Here is a 16,889-nt window from a genome sequence, read left to right as displayed (position 1 = left end):
AACTACTTTATCCTTTCCTCTGTTGACTTTACTAGTTTATTTTGTTCAATCAATACTTTTATACCATCCCTGCTTCTTTGAACCACTATTAGCTTTTTATTTTTTCCACTCTCATTTGCCATTTTATTGCCAGATGGAACTTGAATGCTGAACACATACTATATGGAAACAGTGCAGAGTCAGACAGTCTGTCGAGAGATTACAACAGCTGTATCACGCTATTAATAAAAATATCATAAGGTTTAATGAATCAGTTCTCATCAGAGATGAGTCAAATAATTAGATGAAAGCCATGTAATGTCTGAATCAGCAGCAGGTTGACTGTACAATACTGAGGTGAAGGTGTTTGAAAGTGTAGTGTTCACAGTGGGTGGTGTGTCTGTCTGCATCCTTTATGACTCTGATTCATTACCAAATCATAACAGAAAGTGAGTGAAGATTTTCCACAGGCAGTCATTACTGTGGGTACCATTATATGTTTGAGTTCAAATCTACTGGAAAATACACATCACCTTTCTTTATAAGTTATATTAGCACACTGATACTCATGAGTACACCGTGCTAGTACTTGGTTGGACCCTGTTTTGTTTTCAGGACAAAACAGACGAGTTCTTCATTTCATAGATTCAACAAAGTGTTGGATATACTTTTGCACATTTGCACATCCATCATGCAAGCTAAATCCCTAAGGAGCTCAATTTGATTGAGATCTGGTGTCTGTGGAGGCCATTTGAGTACTGAGAAATTACTTCATATTCAAGAAATCTGTTTGAGATGATTTAAGCTTTGTGACATGCAACAAATGCGCTTTTACAAACAAGGTTTGGACATTGTCACGGGGTCCCCTTCCAGACCTCTCCCGGACAAACACAGGCGTAGTCGGTAAGGTATTAGTGTGGATACTTTATTTGAAACGGCCTCCCCAGTGCATAAAAAGATGGTTGCAAAGACATAAAACTGAGAGCCACGCTACACAGCCTGTATGTTACAACACACACCCCCCTTCATATCCGGCTCGCCGTCTCTTATATCCCGTAACCCCTCCCCCTTGGCGTCACCACCAATTCTTTATTCTAACTTTAATCCCCGTCTCCCTCCCCCAGAATTTCTTTTTCATTATACACTCACAAAACATATACATTGATTCAGGCTCTCAACTATTTCCCGGAAGTCTACCCGACTTCATATACACATTAACGGCCCACGTAATGAGGCCATTCTCATGACGGTCCAGACACACGTGAACTCATTATTTAAACCCCACACCCCCATACCATCGGCTTGCGTCACCCTGCACGATTGGCGATCCCCCGCACGTCCCCCCGACCGACGCCCTTAACAAGTAAGTGGGAACCAAAATCTAGCCTCCCCCGATGCGGCTCACAACTTGCTCCTCACCCCTTTTATTCCTCTACTCGGTCGTCAGAAAGATACGCCGCCCCGGGTGCCAAATCGAACTAATGGTGGTGATCTAATGGTGGCGGTGCCATACTCAGCGGACTCTGCCTTGAGACGGGTCACTCCGTCACATCATCCCCTTCCCCCCGGAGGTTGGCGATGTGCGGCAACCTAGAGAGGTAATCCGCCACCACATTGAGTGTACCTGGTCTGTGCCGGATGGCGAACCTGAAAGGTTGCAGTGAGAGGTACCAGCGTGTAAGTCGGCTATTATGATCCTTCATGGACTGGATCCAGGTAAGCGCCCGATGATCAGTCTCCAACACAAACTCTCTTCCCAGTAAGTAATACCGGAGTTTCTCCAGCGCCCACTTAATCGCCAGAGCCTCCTTCTCCACCGTCGAGTAATTGGTCTCCCGCGGCAGCAGCTTGCGGCTCAGATATAGGATCGGGTGCTCCTCGCCCGGGTCCCCTTGAACCAACACGGCTCCCAGGCCGCTCTTGGAGGCATCCACCTGGACCAAAAACTGCTTCTTAAAGTCCGGACTCCAGAGCACGGGGGTCGAACACAGGCAAGTTTTCAGTCCCTGGAACGCCTGTTCACATGCTGCGGTCCATATGACCGGATTTCGTTGGTTCTTCCCCAGTAATGTCGTCAGCGGCGCCGCCATTGTTGCAAACTGGGGCACAAACCTTCGGTACCAACCAACCAGTCCCAGGAAAGCCCGCACCTCCTTCTTGGTGCGAGGCCGAGGACAATTCTGGATAGCTTCCACCTTATCCAGCTGCGGTCGCACCTCTCCTCGTCCCACCTGGTAGCCCAAGTAGCGAGTCTCCTGCCGCGCCCATTCACACTTCGAGGGGTTCAGAGTCAGCCCGGCCTTATGAATTCTTCCCAAGACCTCCGACAAATGCTGCATATGCTCCTCCCACGTGTGGCTGAAGATGACGACATCATCCAGGTAGGCGGCGCTATAACCGTCACAGCCCTGTAACAACTTGTCCATCAGCCTTTGGAAGGTAGCCGGTGCCCCATGTAGGCCAAAGGGCATCACGGTAAACTGGAAGAGCCCGGCAGGGGTCCTGAAAGCAGTGTACGGCCTCGACGTCTCCTCCAGTGGCACCTGCCAGTAGCCTTTGCACAAGTCCAAAGTGGTGATATACTGGGCAGCCCCAATCTTCTCCAGTAAATCCTCAATTCGCGGCATGGGGTACGCATCAAACTCGGAGATGGCATTTAGCTTTCGAAAGTCGATGCAGATGCGTAAAGAGCCATCCTTTTTGAAGATAATGACCACCGGGCTGCACCATTCGGAGCAGGACGGCTCGATCACTCCAAGCTCCAGCATCTTCTCCACCTCCTGTCGCAGCTTCTCCACCAAGTGTTGCGGAACCCGATAGGGCCGTTGCCGGATGGGCTGTCCCTCTTTTAGCCGGATCACGTGTTCAACCAAGGTAGTCCGACCTGGGTTAACGGAACACAGCGAAGGCGTCTCCTGCAGAATTTTCAGTAGCTCCGCAGCCTGCTGTGAGGTCAGATGAGTCAATACCGGAGACCTTGGATTCGTAGCCTGCTCAGGTTCACTCTGTCCTCCTCCTTGCACCACCCTGGCCATCAGTGCCTCCCTCGGAGCCGGACGGGGCTGCTCCACCCATTCCTTCAGGAGGTTCACATGGTAGGTTTGTTTCGGTTTCTTTTTTCCCGGATGATGGATCTCATACGTCACTGGTCCCATTCGGCGAAGCACGATATAGGGCCCTTGCCATTTCGCCAGCAGTTTACTGTTGGAAGAAGGGAGAAGTAACAGCACCTTTTGTCCGGGCTGAAACTCACGTTGCCGGGCCTGTTGGTCATACCAGATCTTCTGGCTTCGTTGAGCATCCCGCAGATTGGCTTCGGCCTCGGCCTGGTACCGCTCCAACCGCTCTCTCATCTCCAGCACAAACTGCACCACCCCTTTCTCATTTGGAGCCACGGTCGAAGACTCCCACCCCTTTCGAACGAGATCAAGCGGCCCCTGTACCTCCCACCCATACAGTAACTCAAAGGGGGAGAACCCCGTGGACGCCTGTGGAACCTCTCTATACGCGAACAAAAGAAAGGGTAACCACTGGTCCCAATCTTTTCCCGTGTCTGACACAAACTTCTGTAACATCCGTTTGAGAGTCTGATTAAACCTCTCCACCAACCCATCTGTCTGTGGATGGTACGGTGACGTCTTGATGGCCGAAACGCCTAACTGAGTGTGGAAGAGCTGCATTAACTTCGACGTAAAGTTAGTCCCTTGGTCGGTCAAAATCTCATCAGGTATCCCCACCCGAGAAAACAACTGTATCAGTGCGCGCAGAACATTAGGGGCTGTGATCGCTCGCAACGGAAACGCCTCTGGGAAACGGGTCGCGTAATCACACACCACCAATATGTACTGATAACCCCGACCACTTTTTACTAACGGACCCACAATGTCCATAGCTACCCTACGGAAGGGGATAGAGATGACCGGCAAGGGTTGTAGCAGAGCCCGATCCGATTTGCGCGCTGGGCAAGTTTTCTGACACACAGGGCATGCACGACAGTACTTCTGTACATCCGTATACATTGACGGCCAAAAGAAACGCGTACTAACCCGTAAATAGGTTTTTTGGCGACCCAAATGGCCTGCCCAGGGGAGGGTATGAGCTAAATGCAGAATGAGAGGTCTACAACTAGCAGGGATCACAAGCCGCTGGTGGTCCCCATCAACTGCATACAACACATTTTTCTCAACCACAAACTTCTCTTTTCCTCCCCATTTCCCTGTTCCCCCTTCAGGCACATTAGCAAACAACACTTCCAACGTCTCATCCTCCCTTTGCAACACAGAAATATTTTCAGGTACATCCCATTTCATGTTCTTATTGCCCGGTCCCTGGGACCATAGCTGCTTCTCAAAGCGGCGTTGGCGACGAGATTTTCTCGGCCCTTTCGTGCCACCCTCGCACAGACTACTGTCCAAGTCTGGCAGGGGTTGGCATCCCGCCTTCGCCTGGGCCCTAGTGACCACTGGGCCTAACACCTTCATTTGAACATTCCCCGATTCCCTCCCTTTTGTCTCTGTGTCCCGCTCTTCTTTTTCTTGCAACAAATCCATAAGCACAGGCACATCCATCCCCAGAATAACCTCTACCGGCAAATTCTGTACCACCCCAACAGACAATAAATATGGCTGGTCATTAATAGTCACTGTTATTTCCACCTTTGGGTAGGGATGTTTGTCACCATGCACACATAACACTTCTTCTTGTCGACTATAGTCCACACAGTTCACTGGTACCAAGCTTTGCTTAATTAATGACATAAAACTACCAGTGTCCAGCAAAGCAGTAACCTGCTGCCCATTTACCCTTACAGTTTTATAGCGTTGCCCCTCAGCTGGCTGGACCTTTGTTGGTTCCGCCTCCAGCCGAGGTGCATAGCAGGCCCCAGTGACTTTGGCCTTCCGGATGGGGCACACCGAGGCTTTATGGCCTGGCTGCTGGCAGTAATAACAAAGAAAGTCCTTACCCGCTCCTCGTAGAGTGGATACCTTGGGGGCCCCGGATGGCTCGGGGTTACTCTCCCGCTTCGGCAGACCCGCGGATTGCGGGGACGATCGCTGTGGCGTCCCAGCTGAGCGGACCGGGGCCGCTCCTCTCCGCGCATTGAAATACTGCGTCACCAACTTGGCTGCGGCCAGTCCGTCCGCGGGCTCATGCTCCCTCACCCAGGTCCTCACCTCCCCTGGAAGAACTCGAATTAGCTGCTCCAAAATAATCGCTTCTCCCATCTCGTCCTTCGTATGCTGCTCTGGTCGAAGCCAGCGCCGGTACAGTCCTTTCAGCCGGTAGTACGTCTCGGTGGGGCTCTCCCCAGGTGGAATAATATTAGAGCGAAACCGCTGCCGATACGTCTCCGGGGAAATGTCAAATTTAACTAACAAGGCAGCTTTTAAATCCTCATAACAGTGGGCTCTTTCTTCATCCATTGCGGTATAGGCCTCCAACGCCTTCCCCGCTAGCAACGGAACTAGCCGACAGGCCCATTCATTCTCCGGCCATCTCCAGGTTCTGGCCACTCGCTCAAAGCGCAACAAATAGTTCTCAATATCTTCCCCCATCTGGTATGGTGGAATCTTTGGCCCCTCCGATCGCCTCCACTCTCCGCCCGTCTGGTCGAGGCTGCTTGTCGTTGCCAGGGACTGGCGAGCCGGTTCCTCCAGTAACGACGGCCGGGATTCTCGCTGCCGGGCCGGGGTAGGCAGCACCATCCTGGGGCTACTCGCTGTTACCGTGCTCGGTGTAGCCGTAGCGGCCGTAGTGCTAGCTCCCGCTAACACTTGCCCTGAGCTCTGCTGACTAGCTGCATCCGCCGGCAACAGCGCATTAGGAGAGGGAACGGTCCTCAGCCCCCTGAGTTCTGCCAATAACACCGTCTCTCTCCTTTGCTGTCCCGCCAGGAAGTCCCTCATCATCGCAATCAGTTCTCCATCACGTGCTGCGGTCGAGGTTGTAGGCAACTCCGGACCAATCCTGCCGGAAATCTCCTCCTCCTCTGCTGAAGAAGATGACGCCGGCACTGTGTCCCACGCCAGCTCCTCTGCTGTCTTCTCCCCCGGAAGCTCATGCTGCTGGGACCGCAGCCCTGTGCGCTTCGCTGGGAGGCGCGTTTTCCTCTTCCGACTAGCCATCCCACTCCTGACACCATATGTCACGGGGTCCCCTTCCAGACCTCTCCCGGACAAACACAGGCGTAGTCGGTAAGGTATTAGTGTGGATACTTTATTTGAAACGGCCTCCCCAGTGCATAAAAAGATGGTTGCAAAGACATAAAACTGAGAGCCACGCTACACAGCCTGTATGTTACAACACACACCCCCCTTCATATCCGGCTCGCCGTCTCTTATATCCCGTAACCCCTCCCCCTTGGCGTCACCACCAATTCTTTATTCTAACTTTAATCCCCGTCTCCCTCCCCCAGAATTTCTTTTTCATTATACACTCACAAAACATATACATTGATTCAGGCTCTCAACTATTTCCCGGAAGTCTACCCGACTTCATATACACATTAACGGCCCACGTAATGAGGCCATTCTCATGACGGTCCAGACACACGTGAACTCATTATTTAAACCCCACACCCCCATACCATCGGCTTGCGTCACCCTGCACGATTGGCGATCCCCCGCACGTCCCCCCGACCGACGCCCTTAACAAGTAAGTGGGAACCAAAATCTAGCCTCCCCCGATGCGGCTCACAACTTGCTCCTCACCCCTTTTATTCCTCTACTCGGTCGTCAGAAAGATACGCCGCCCCGGGTGCCAAATCGAACTAATGGTGGTGATCTAATGGTGGCGGTGCCATACTCAGCGGACTCTGCCTTGAGACGGGTCACTCCGTCACAGACATAGTAAGCAAGAATATTCAAGCAGGCTATGGCATTTTAAAAAAGCTCAGTTGCTACAAAGCAGCCTAAATTGTGCCTAGAAATGATACCCCACACCTGGCAGATGTCCTGTTGGTCACGGCAGATGGCGCCCCTCCCTGAGCCTGATTCTGCGGTAGTTTTCTTCCTGTTAAAAAGGAGTTTTTCCTTCCCTCTGTCACCAAAGTGCTTGCTCATGAGGGATTGTATGATTGTTGGGTTTTTCTCTGTATGTATTATTGTAGGATCTACCTCTGAAATGTTCTCGGTTTTTGTTTAACAGTAATGCAAGAAATATGGTTCCCGTCAGCTTGGCTTTATGGGCCTTTGGGCTGCCTGAACTGCAGTTGTAGTCATATGAAAAGGTATTTCTTTCCTTCATCTGAGGGCCGCACCTACAGTGGGGCAAAAAAGTATTTAGTCAGCCACCGATTGTGCAAGTTCCCCCACTTAAAATGATGACAGAGGTCAGTAATTTGCACCAGAGGTACACTTCAACTGTGAGAGACAGAATGTGAAAGAAAAATCCATGAATTCACATGGTAGGATTTGTAAAGAATTTATTCGTAAATTAGGGTGGAAAATAAGTATTTGGTCACCTCAAACAAGGAAAATCTCTGGCTCTCACAGACCTGTAACGTCTTCTGTAAGAAGCTTTTCTGTCCCCCACTCGTTACCTGTATGAATGGCACCTGTTTGAACTCATCATCTGTATAAAAGACACCTGTCCACAGCCTCAAACAGTCAGACTCCAAACTCCGCCATGGCCAAGACCAAACAGCTTTCGAAGGACACCAGGAAAAGTATTGTAGACCTGCACCAGACTGGGAAGAGTGAATCTACAATAGGCAAGCAGCTTGGTGTGAAAAAATCAACTGTGGGAGCAATCATCAGAAAATGGAAGACATACAAGACCACTGATAATCTCCCTCGATCTGGGGCTCCACGCAAGATCTCATCCCGTGGGGTCAAAATGATCATGAGAACGGTGAGCAAAGATCCCAGAACCACACGGGGGGACCTGGTGAATGACCTGCAGAGAGCTGGGACCGAAGTAACAAAGGTCACCATCAGTAACACACTACAACGGCAGGGAATCAAATCCCGCAGTGCCAGACGTGTTCCGCTGCTGAAGCCAGTGCATGTCCAGGCCCGTCTGAAGTTTGCCAGAGAGCACATGGATGATACAGCAGAGGATTGGGAGAATGTCATGTGGTCAGATGAAACCAAAGTAGAACTTTTTGGTATAAACTCAACTCGTCGTGTTTGGAGGACGAAAAATACTGAGTTGCATCCCAAGAACACCATACCTACTGTGAAGCATGGGGGTGGAAACATCATGCTATGGGGCTGTTTTTCTGCCAAGGGGACAGGACGACTGATCCGTGTTAAGGACAGAATGAATGGGGCCATGTATCGTGAGATTTTGAGCCAAAACCTCCTTCCATCAGTGAGAACTTTGAAGATGAAACGAGGCTGGGTCTTCCAACATGACAATGATCCAAAACACACCGCCCGGGCAACAAAGGAGTGGCTCCGTAAGAAGCATTTGAAAGTCCTGGAGTGGCCTAGCCAGTCTCCAGACCTCAACCCCATAGAAAATCTGTGGCGGGAGTTGAAAGTCCGTGTTGCTCGGCGACAGCCCCAAAACATCACTGCTCTCGAGAAGATCTGCATGGAGGAATGGGCCAAAATACCAGCTACTGTGTGTGCAAACCTGGTAAAGACCTATAGTAAACGTTTGACCTCTGTTATTGCCAACAAAGGTTATGTTACAAAGTATTGAGTTGTATTTTTGTTATTGACCAAATACTTATTTTCCACCCTGATTTACGAATAAATTCTTTACAAATCCTACCATGTGGATTCATGGATTTTTTTTTTTCACATTCTGTCTCTCACAGTTGAAGTGTACCTGTGGTGCAAATTACTGACCTCTGTCATCATTTTAGGTGGGGGAACTTGCACAATCGGTGGCTGACTAAATACTTTTTTGCCCCACTGTATGCTTCCCTGACTTGGGTGGCATTGTTTGGTGTTGGGAGAAAATCTGTTACGGCCTCTCTCTTTCTCCTTTCCTTCTCTTTCGCTTGGGGTAACCTTTTGCTCTGTCCTGGGATGGTGAGGGGACAGGTCTACGGTGTTATTTTTGTGCCACTATTCTGAGCGCACGTAAAAAAACATTGCAGGTGCAAGTGTTGCATTTTGAGAAGAAATTTATTTATTTACATCCAATTTACAAACGGCTGGGTGCAAGATTTGGCTATTTTCACTGTGAGTACGTTGTCATTCAAACCAAGGTAAGTCAGCTGGAGTGCATCGAGTGTAATAGCCATGGTTCACACCCTACTACAGTTGATGTTATACATTTATCAATGAACTGCTAAAATCTCGTTGTCATATTATGTGCCCATAATTGTAAAGTTGATGCAAATTACCACATTGATAATCGGGCAAGATACATTTCATAGGCAGGCTTCCCTACAGTTGTGCGAAAGAATTAGCAAATCGTTACATAGCACGTATGTCTGCAAAGTCACTCCATTCGATGTTTGTTCGCAATTTCTATAACCTCCGAGACCACCAACGATAATATAGAACTTACCGGAATGAAAATGTCCGGTAAGTTAAGTGATATCTAGAAATGGAAGTGAACTGGATATCAACTCGTCTCACGGCTGCTATTCAGGCTAGACGCCTTTGTTTGGTAAGGTCTGCCATATGAGCTCCCTCATGTTGCTTCCAGGTTGGGAAAGAATAAAAAGACAAACCCTTTTTAAGCTTGTTCCTGTGTCGGCTGTGCGGTCGAACATTGCAGCCGACCACACAGCAAGTACGAACCATGGCTGTTGTGTGTGCTTTCGCTCCTTTGTGGGTTGCGCTTTGTTTGGACCCAGAAAATGGCGCATCAGGCCAAAATCCTTTCCACGCCCACCCCCGTGACATCACGCTCCAAAGCCGTATAGCAGCCCCTCTTGCTCAGTTTTTGCATTTGCGCTTGCTCGCAATGTGTTGCTTCCGCTCTCAACATTTCTGCCCAAGTGCGTTCAACTGTGCTACAAAACCAGCCAATCACAGACTTGGATGGAAAAAAACTCTGATTGGCTGTTTTGGTCTCCAATCAGCCTCGTTTGAGTTTTGGACGAAATGCATTCTGGGATATTGCATTTCGTCATTTTGAGTTGATTGGAGACCAAAACAGCCAATCAGATTTTGTTTGCATCCAAGTCTGTGATTGGCTGGTTTTGTGGCACAAATATAACGGTGTACAGAAAGAGTTAAACGCGCACGGGCAGAAAAGTTGAGAGCGCAAGCAACATATTTCGAGCAAGTGCAAATGCAAAAACTGAGCGAGAGGGGCTGCTATTGTGTGTGTGTATGGATGATAGCAAACACTGAAATACATTTTTTGCACGCAGCAATGAATTTTGTTCACTCAAATTTAGCTTTTCTTCGCTCAAAATAAATTTCTTCTCAAAATGCAACACTTGTACCTGCAAATTATTTTTAAGTGCGCTCAGAATAGTGGCACAAAAATAACGCCATACAGGTCTGGGTGATCTTGTGCCACTGAGCGTGTGCCCCAGCACCCTGGTTATGCCGCCTAGTGTCCTTCCTGTGCTTTGGATCTGTTTCTTGGCTTGTGCAGTGCTGTGGTCTCCTCTTGTTGGGTGTCTGTGCTGCCTGGATACGACTAGGATGTGCTGTCTGTGTCTTTGGTTCTGGTGCAGACTTTCCTACTTGAAAAAAATGACAAACGAAATGTAAGAAATATGTGGATTATATATATGGATTCCTTAATTTTATTTTTAGTTACCTTAAACAGTTGTTCTTACTCTGGATGTTAGAAGTCCTAAAGAAATAGAAAAAGAAAACCTGGGGAATGAAGGATTAAAGCAAACATCAATCACAGACATGCAGTATGGTGTCACAAGTTCATAAGGAGGTCATAAACCAGTAAGGTTAGCACTCCAGTTTTTAAAGACCCTGATACACTCAGAAACAGTCATGGATGTGGACACACATGCGGTTCTGTTTATGCTACATTGTGTGCCTCCGCAGTGCACTTGTGCAGTCATAAATCGTTGGCTGCACATGGACATCTGTGCCTAACTAACATGAACATGAAATTTAGTATAATTTTACATTTACCCTGGCCCTCTTATTACAGTTGCTTTACCTACTGTAATCAAAGCTTGGTTCCAAACCTCAGATTTTCTGCCCACATACCACATATTTTCAGAAAATTCACATTACTTGATTTGACCCCGGCTAGAAAATCAGTCAACCAGTCGGTGCTTGGTTTGTGAGCATTATTGTCATTCTTAACAAATACCAACAAGGAAATGGGAACAAGCCAGAATGTGACTGGGATATATATTTGGGATATAGCCTACGTGACAAATTATGGTATGTGCAGATAATTTTGAGTTATCACAGAGGAGAAAAACATGGGTGGACAAATAACATAATGGATCCATTCTGATGTCTCAGTTATTTATGATAGTTTGCTGGCTTACAGAGATTCAGAATCCTGACACTCCTAAATCAAGTGTGGCCATTATTGATATATTTTCTACACCTGTGCTTTTCTTGCTGTGACATGCCAGAATGTCTCATGCATTAAGTCACATAATCCTGTTGTGGCGGAAAAACATGTTTGCATAGTGTCTCTCTAAAACATTATGTTTGAGTTTCATATATCATGCTCTTTTATGATGTGATTGTGTTTCCTCACAGAGTAAAAGGCAAATAGTGTGTTTCAACTCTACTTGAGAACTTAAAGTGCTTTATACAGCATGTCTCATTCACACAAGCACGTTCTACAGCAAAGTGCTTTTTATCTAACAATCACACTAGACGCGTGGATATATGCAAATTATCTTTGTGTGATATAAACTAGGTCAAAATGAAATATGTGCAGTTGTTAAAAATACAGATTTGTTTTTTAACATCTCTTTTTTTAAACCATGGCCTCTAAGTCCCCTGGCTCTCACATTGACTGTTTGGATTGAATATAGCAGTATTTGGCCTTCATAATACAGCAACACTCCAGTAGAGCTTCCCCCTCCTGAATTCACTGGTAAATGTTTACCTTCACACTCCAACATGCTGGGGTGGTCCCAGAGCACAAGGTTAATGGGCATAAATTGCAAGCGCCCAGCTGTGTGTATATTCAGATGTAAACACAAAAACACAGAAGTGCAGGGATGTGGTAGCACATTCATATGTCCAGCACTGGTAATGTGCAGAAAACAATAATGACAATATTAATGTGGCAGAAATCCAAAATTATATTTAAAATAGCTGAGTGCTGTGTTACCTTCTACAGTGAAGATGGTCATAATTCAAATAGAACTGCTGTTTTGTGATGCAGTATGTGGCACAGATGTTCATGAACTCCCACTAGACGTGTTCAAATCCATTTATTATGGCTCACTGTGTATGAATGTTTGGATAGTATTTCTGAGAATGTGCCTGAGCCTAATTCTCAGAATAAATCTTTTTTTTTTATTCACTCTTTTATTGTACTTGTAAATTTATTTATTTTTACAAACTGCTCTCTTTTTTATATGATATAGTCAAGCACTTGGAAAAAGGGGTACCTTACAAGTTTGATCACTCACTACAAGCCTTTTTAGGGCCTGCTTGGGTCCTCTTACCCAAAGACAGTTAACTGGGTCACACCTTCAATTAGTCTATGATCCTTAGTCTATATGTGGTATTTATCTAATTCAAAAAACAGCATTAATAAACTTCTGAATGTTATTACAGCAGAAGAGAAACTCTAGCCTCAAATATTCCACATTGTGATCTTGCTAAGCATGCATTTTTGACACGTTTTAATAGGCAATTGATTATGAGGATCATTTCATATGTACTTTAAGCTCATCTTGCATTTATTGAATGACCAGCGAGAGCTGGTTGACCTGTTTAATTTTCAACATAAAGTAAAGGTAATTAAGTAAGTAAAATTTTATTTATAAAATATGCTAGCCACTGTTGCAAAACCTTTAGTCTCCTTTCGTTCTTTTCTTGTATGCTAAGGACCCTTGACAAGGTAATATGCAACTGAATTAGCAACAGTGTTGCAGTCGCGATTAAAAGTTTAAGACCACTTGAAAAATGGCAAAAAAACCCCCAGCTTTAACGTGCAACAAGAAAAAATGGGAGTGAGACAAAACATTTTTTTGAGCATGCAATTTATGGAAAACAATGCTTAAACTGCAACAGGCTGCTTTACAGCTTATCAAAAGTTTAGGACCACACCTCCAAAAAAACCTGTTCCATGAACTCAGTAATGAGTAGCTCCACTGTTATTGTTCATCACTTCAAAAATTCGTTGTGGCATGCTTTTTTTTTTTTTTTTTTTTTGCCTGTCCCATTTGGTTCTTTAGCCGTCAGAATTGTTGTCAAGGATACCCAATGGATTTACTTTGCTAAATGGATCATCACGGCCTTGCCGTATTGGTCCATTTGATCGACCTTTGTTGTTATTATTTATTTTATTTTATTTTCAGTTGTTACAGACGGGACAGACATGACTGAGGGATAGGAAAGGGAGAAAGAAAGAGGAAGGAAAAGAAAAACAGAAGGGAAGAGGGACAGTGAGAAAGGGCACTTAAAAAGAGAAAGAAGAAAAAAAAATCTCCTGGATCACCTGTTGAGAGAAAAAGAAGAGAAAACAAGCAAAAAAAACTGAGCAACATACAAAGCACAACACCATCACGTTAATGTAGCTAAGTGTAAACAGCAGTAAATACTAAATATTGAATGTTGTTGTGTAGCAAGCAGGACCGACAGCGCACAATGTGCTTGGAAATAGCAGCCAATAGAGGTGTAGTGTATGTCTATGAACAGTGAACACCCGTGTGCACACCTGTGTGGATCAGCGCGCTTGTATTCAAAAGGTTTCCCCATGTAATGGTCTGCTAGAGGATGTAGAGAGCCATAGCCCTGTCCCCCAGGGCATGAAGCAGGCATGGAGGAGATCCAGGCCCCAGACATCCAGAGGCCCCAGAGTGCGAGAGCCCAAGGAGGACCATCGAAGGGGCATCCGTGCCACCCTCCTGGGAAGAGCTGAGAAGAGCCCCAGATGTGGCATGCTTGATGCAAGCGTTTCCACGAGGTAAAGGGAAATGTTTCTCCAAATGGTGAACAGGGCCACACGAAGGGCAACTTCCCTTGTTATCCATCCCCAAAGGTTCTCAATTGGATTTAGATCAGGAGAACATGCAGGATGGTCCAAGAGAGTGATGCTATTCTCCTGGAAGAAGTCCCTTGTCCTTGTGTATTGTGTATTGTATTGTCCTGTTGAAAAACCTAGTCATTACCACACAGACGGTGCCCTCAGTCATGATGGATGCTCTCTGCAACACCTGGACATAGCTAGCGACCGTTTGATGCACCTGCACCTCCTGGAGCTCCATTGTTCCACTGAAGGAAAAAGCCCCCCAGACCATTATGGCGCCCCCTTCCACTGTAGAGCATTATTGAAAACATCTCAGGTGGGATATTCTTGTCATCCCAGTAACATTGGAAACCATCAGGACCATCAAGGTTACAATATTTTTTTCATCAGAGAATAAAACTTTCTTCTACCTTTCAAATTCCTCTGTTTGGTGCTCTCTTGCAAAATCCAAACAGTCAGTTCTGTGTCAGATGAGGCCTTTGAAGACGTTTTTTGTTTTTAAAGCCCTTTAGGCTCAGATGCTGTCTAATGGTTATGCAGGTGGCACCAGTTACGACCTTAATTTGGGTTGAGGATCGCCCAGTGTCTTGACAGACAGCCAATTGGATCATCTGGCTCAGTGCTGGTGAATTTTTTGGGGATCTTCCACTTGACTGTTTTGTTCCGTGACCCTGAAGATCATTTAAGAAATTCCAAATGACTGTCTTACTGCGTCCCACCTCAGCAGCGACAGCACTGCGAGAGTCCCCGCTTATGCAATAACCTGACCACGTTCAAAAACGGAAAGTTTTTTTGCCTTTGCCATCAGAACATCATGACAGTCTGGCTACCTGACAGAAAATGATAATGAATTCACATTTTTGTACAGATTTGGCCTTTTAAAGACATGTGGTCCTAAACTTTTGATCAGCTGTAAAACAGCCTGTTTCAGTTTAAGCGTTGTTTTCAGTAAATTGCATGCTAAAAAAATGTTTTGTCTCACTCCCATTTCTTTTTGTTGCATCTTGAAGCTCTACTTGGAACCTTCTTAAGATCCAACCATGAAAAATGGTTGAATAATGCATGAAAAATAAGATTTTCTGGCCATTTTACAAGTGGTCTTAAACTTTTGATTTGGACTGTATGTGACTACTTAGAAGACTTAATCAGGAGCCTTACAGCAGCATTCTGAACAACCTGTAGAGGTCCAGCATAATCTTTGGTAAGATGAGTAAATAATGATTTAAATTTATCCAGGTGTTATGAAATAAAGGCATGAATAATAATTTCCATTTAACAGTGTGGAACTCAACTTGCAATAAAGTGATAAAAGCAAGAGCGAAGCAGAGCGCAGTTGCAGAAGAGCAAAGAGGGAGTTGAGTAAAAAATTACTTCAAGGTTAATAGAATCTACATACCTATACGAGGACTTAGTAACTTAGAAACATCTTGAGGCTTAAAAAAGATATACAATTTAATGTCATCTGCATAGCAGTGATAACAAATGTCTTTAAACTGTCTCAAAATGTGCTGAACATGGAGCAAATGTACCAGAAACAGAAATTGCAGACAGACTGAAAGACATTTTTCAATAAAGATGCAGGTAACATGTCAAGAAGGCATGTGGATACTTTCATTGAGTCAACTAATTTGATCAGTTCATGTAAAGAAACAGGTTTAAAAAAAAAAAAGAATAATAATTACCTTTTAAAATAACAGGCTAACTGAAGGACACTTTTTTCTACACAGGAAATTTGCAACATTTTCTGAATCTTCTTTTGAAAATAAAAAATGGCACGGCAGGTGAATGGTGTTAAATAACACCTTAGGATTGTCTGTGCTCTTTGAAACTAGTTTTGAAAAATAGTTACTCATCTCATCTTTGGCTGAAATGGTAAAAGAAACTAAGAGGTCCTTTAAATGAAGGAGCCGAACGAGTAAACGTGTTGAGCTCCACGCACACTGAACAAAATGCTTTAAACAACCAATACTTTTTATTTATCTAAGGGAAGGAATGTTTATGTGTCATCATATTCATGTCTGCTTTTTCTCAATATGTGAGCGCCTGCTCTTTGAATGTTTGGTCTTAGTAAGCACCCTGCATTGTTGGATGATCAACTCTGTGTTTCATGGGGTGGGGGATACAGCTTTGTGAGTCATGTTTACAAAAAAAAGCATGGTTTCCCAAACTTAGTCAGCAATCACAGACAAGAAAAAGAACATATTATTCTCTGTGGGGTTGCTGAGAGAACCCACACCCACCAATGAAATGTGAATTATATTATCTGTATAAATAGACACATACGCGCACACATAGCTGGGAAAAACAGACGTGAGTACATTACTCACAGTTGTCTCTTTGTTCTTTGAGTCTTTTTCTTTTATTCTTGTCAGGTTGATGCCACATGTGGCGTAGCTTTGAACCTGTGTAGGATTAAGCGTGTCTGTCTGGCTGGAGTCATCTGAAAGCAGGGCATAGCACTGCTGGGGCATCTGACTTTTGCTGCTTTTCAGTCAGAACACAGTTTTTCCATATATTAATGTAATGAACACAGTATTATCAGCTTTTCAGTAACATTTCCACATCATGAACATTTTTGTGTAAATATGTGATAACTGGTAAAGAAAATTCAACTGTGGAGTTGAGTAGATTATTCCCTATGAATTAAGCATTATTGTTAAAATATTTAGTATGCTGGATATGGATGAAAAAGGTATATCGGTTTCATTCAGGCTTCTATATCTTATAATCTTCCTGTCTTTAACCATGTTGCCAGGTTTAGACAATCATGCTGAAAAATATAGTCCCTCTAAGCATCTTTGTTTAATTCTTTCCAGAAGGTGAAAGAAGGCCTTTCTTGGTAAATCTTTCATGAT

At 45.3% G+C, this 16,889-nt stretch overlaps 1 protein-coding gene across 5 annotated transcripts in view; it reads left to right on the top strand.

Moving 5' to 3' along the window:
• Nucleotides 1-16,889, top strand: part of LOC113026982 (zinc finger protein 469-like) — a 227,278-nt gene that overhangs the window by 126,587 nt on the left and 83,802 nt on the right. The window lies entirely within an intron of this gene.

Source organism: Astatotilapia calliptera, chromosome 7 (genome assembly GCF_900246225.1).
Source record: "Astatotilapia calliptera chromosome 7, fAstCal1.2, whole genome shotgun sequence".
Taxonomy (NCBI): domain Eukaryota; kingdom Metazoa; phylum Chordata; class Actinopteri; order Cichliformes; family Cichlidae; genus Astatotilapia; species Astatotilapia calliptera.
This window is presented reverse-complemented; position numbering and strand designations above follow the sequence as displayed.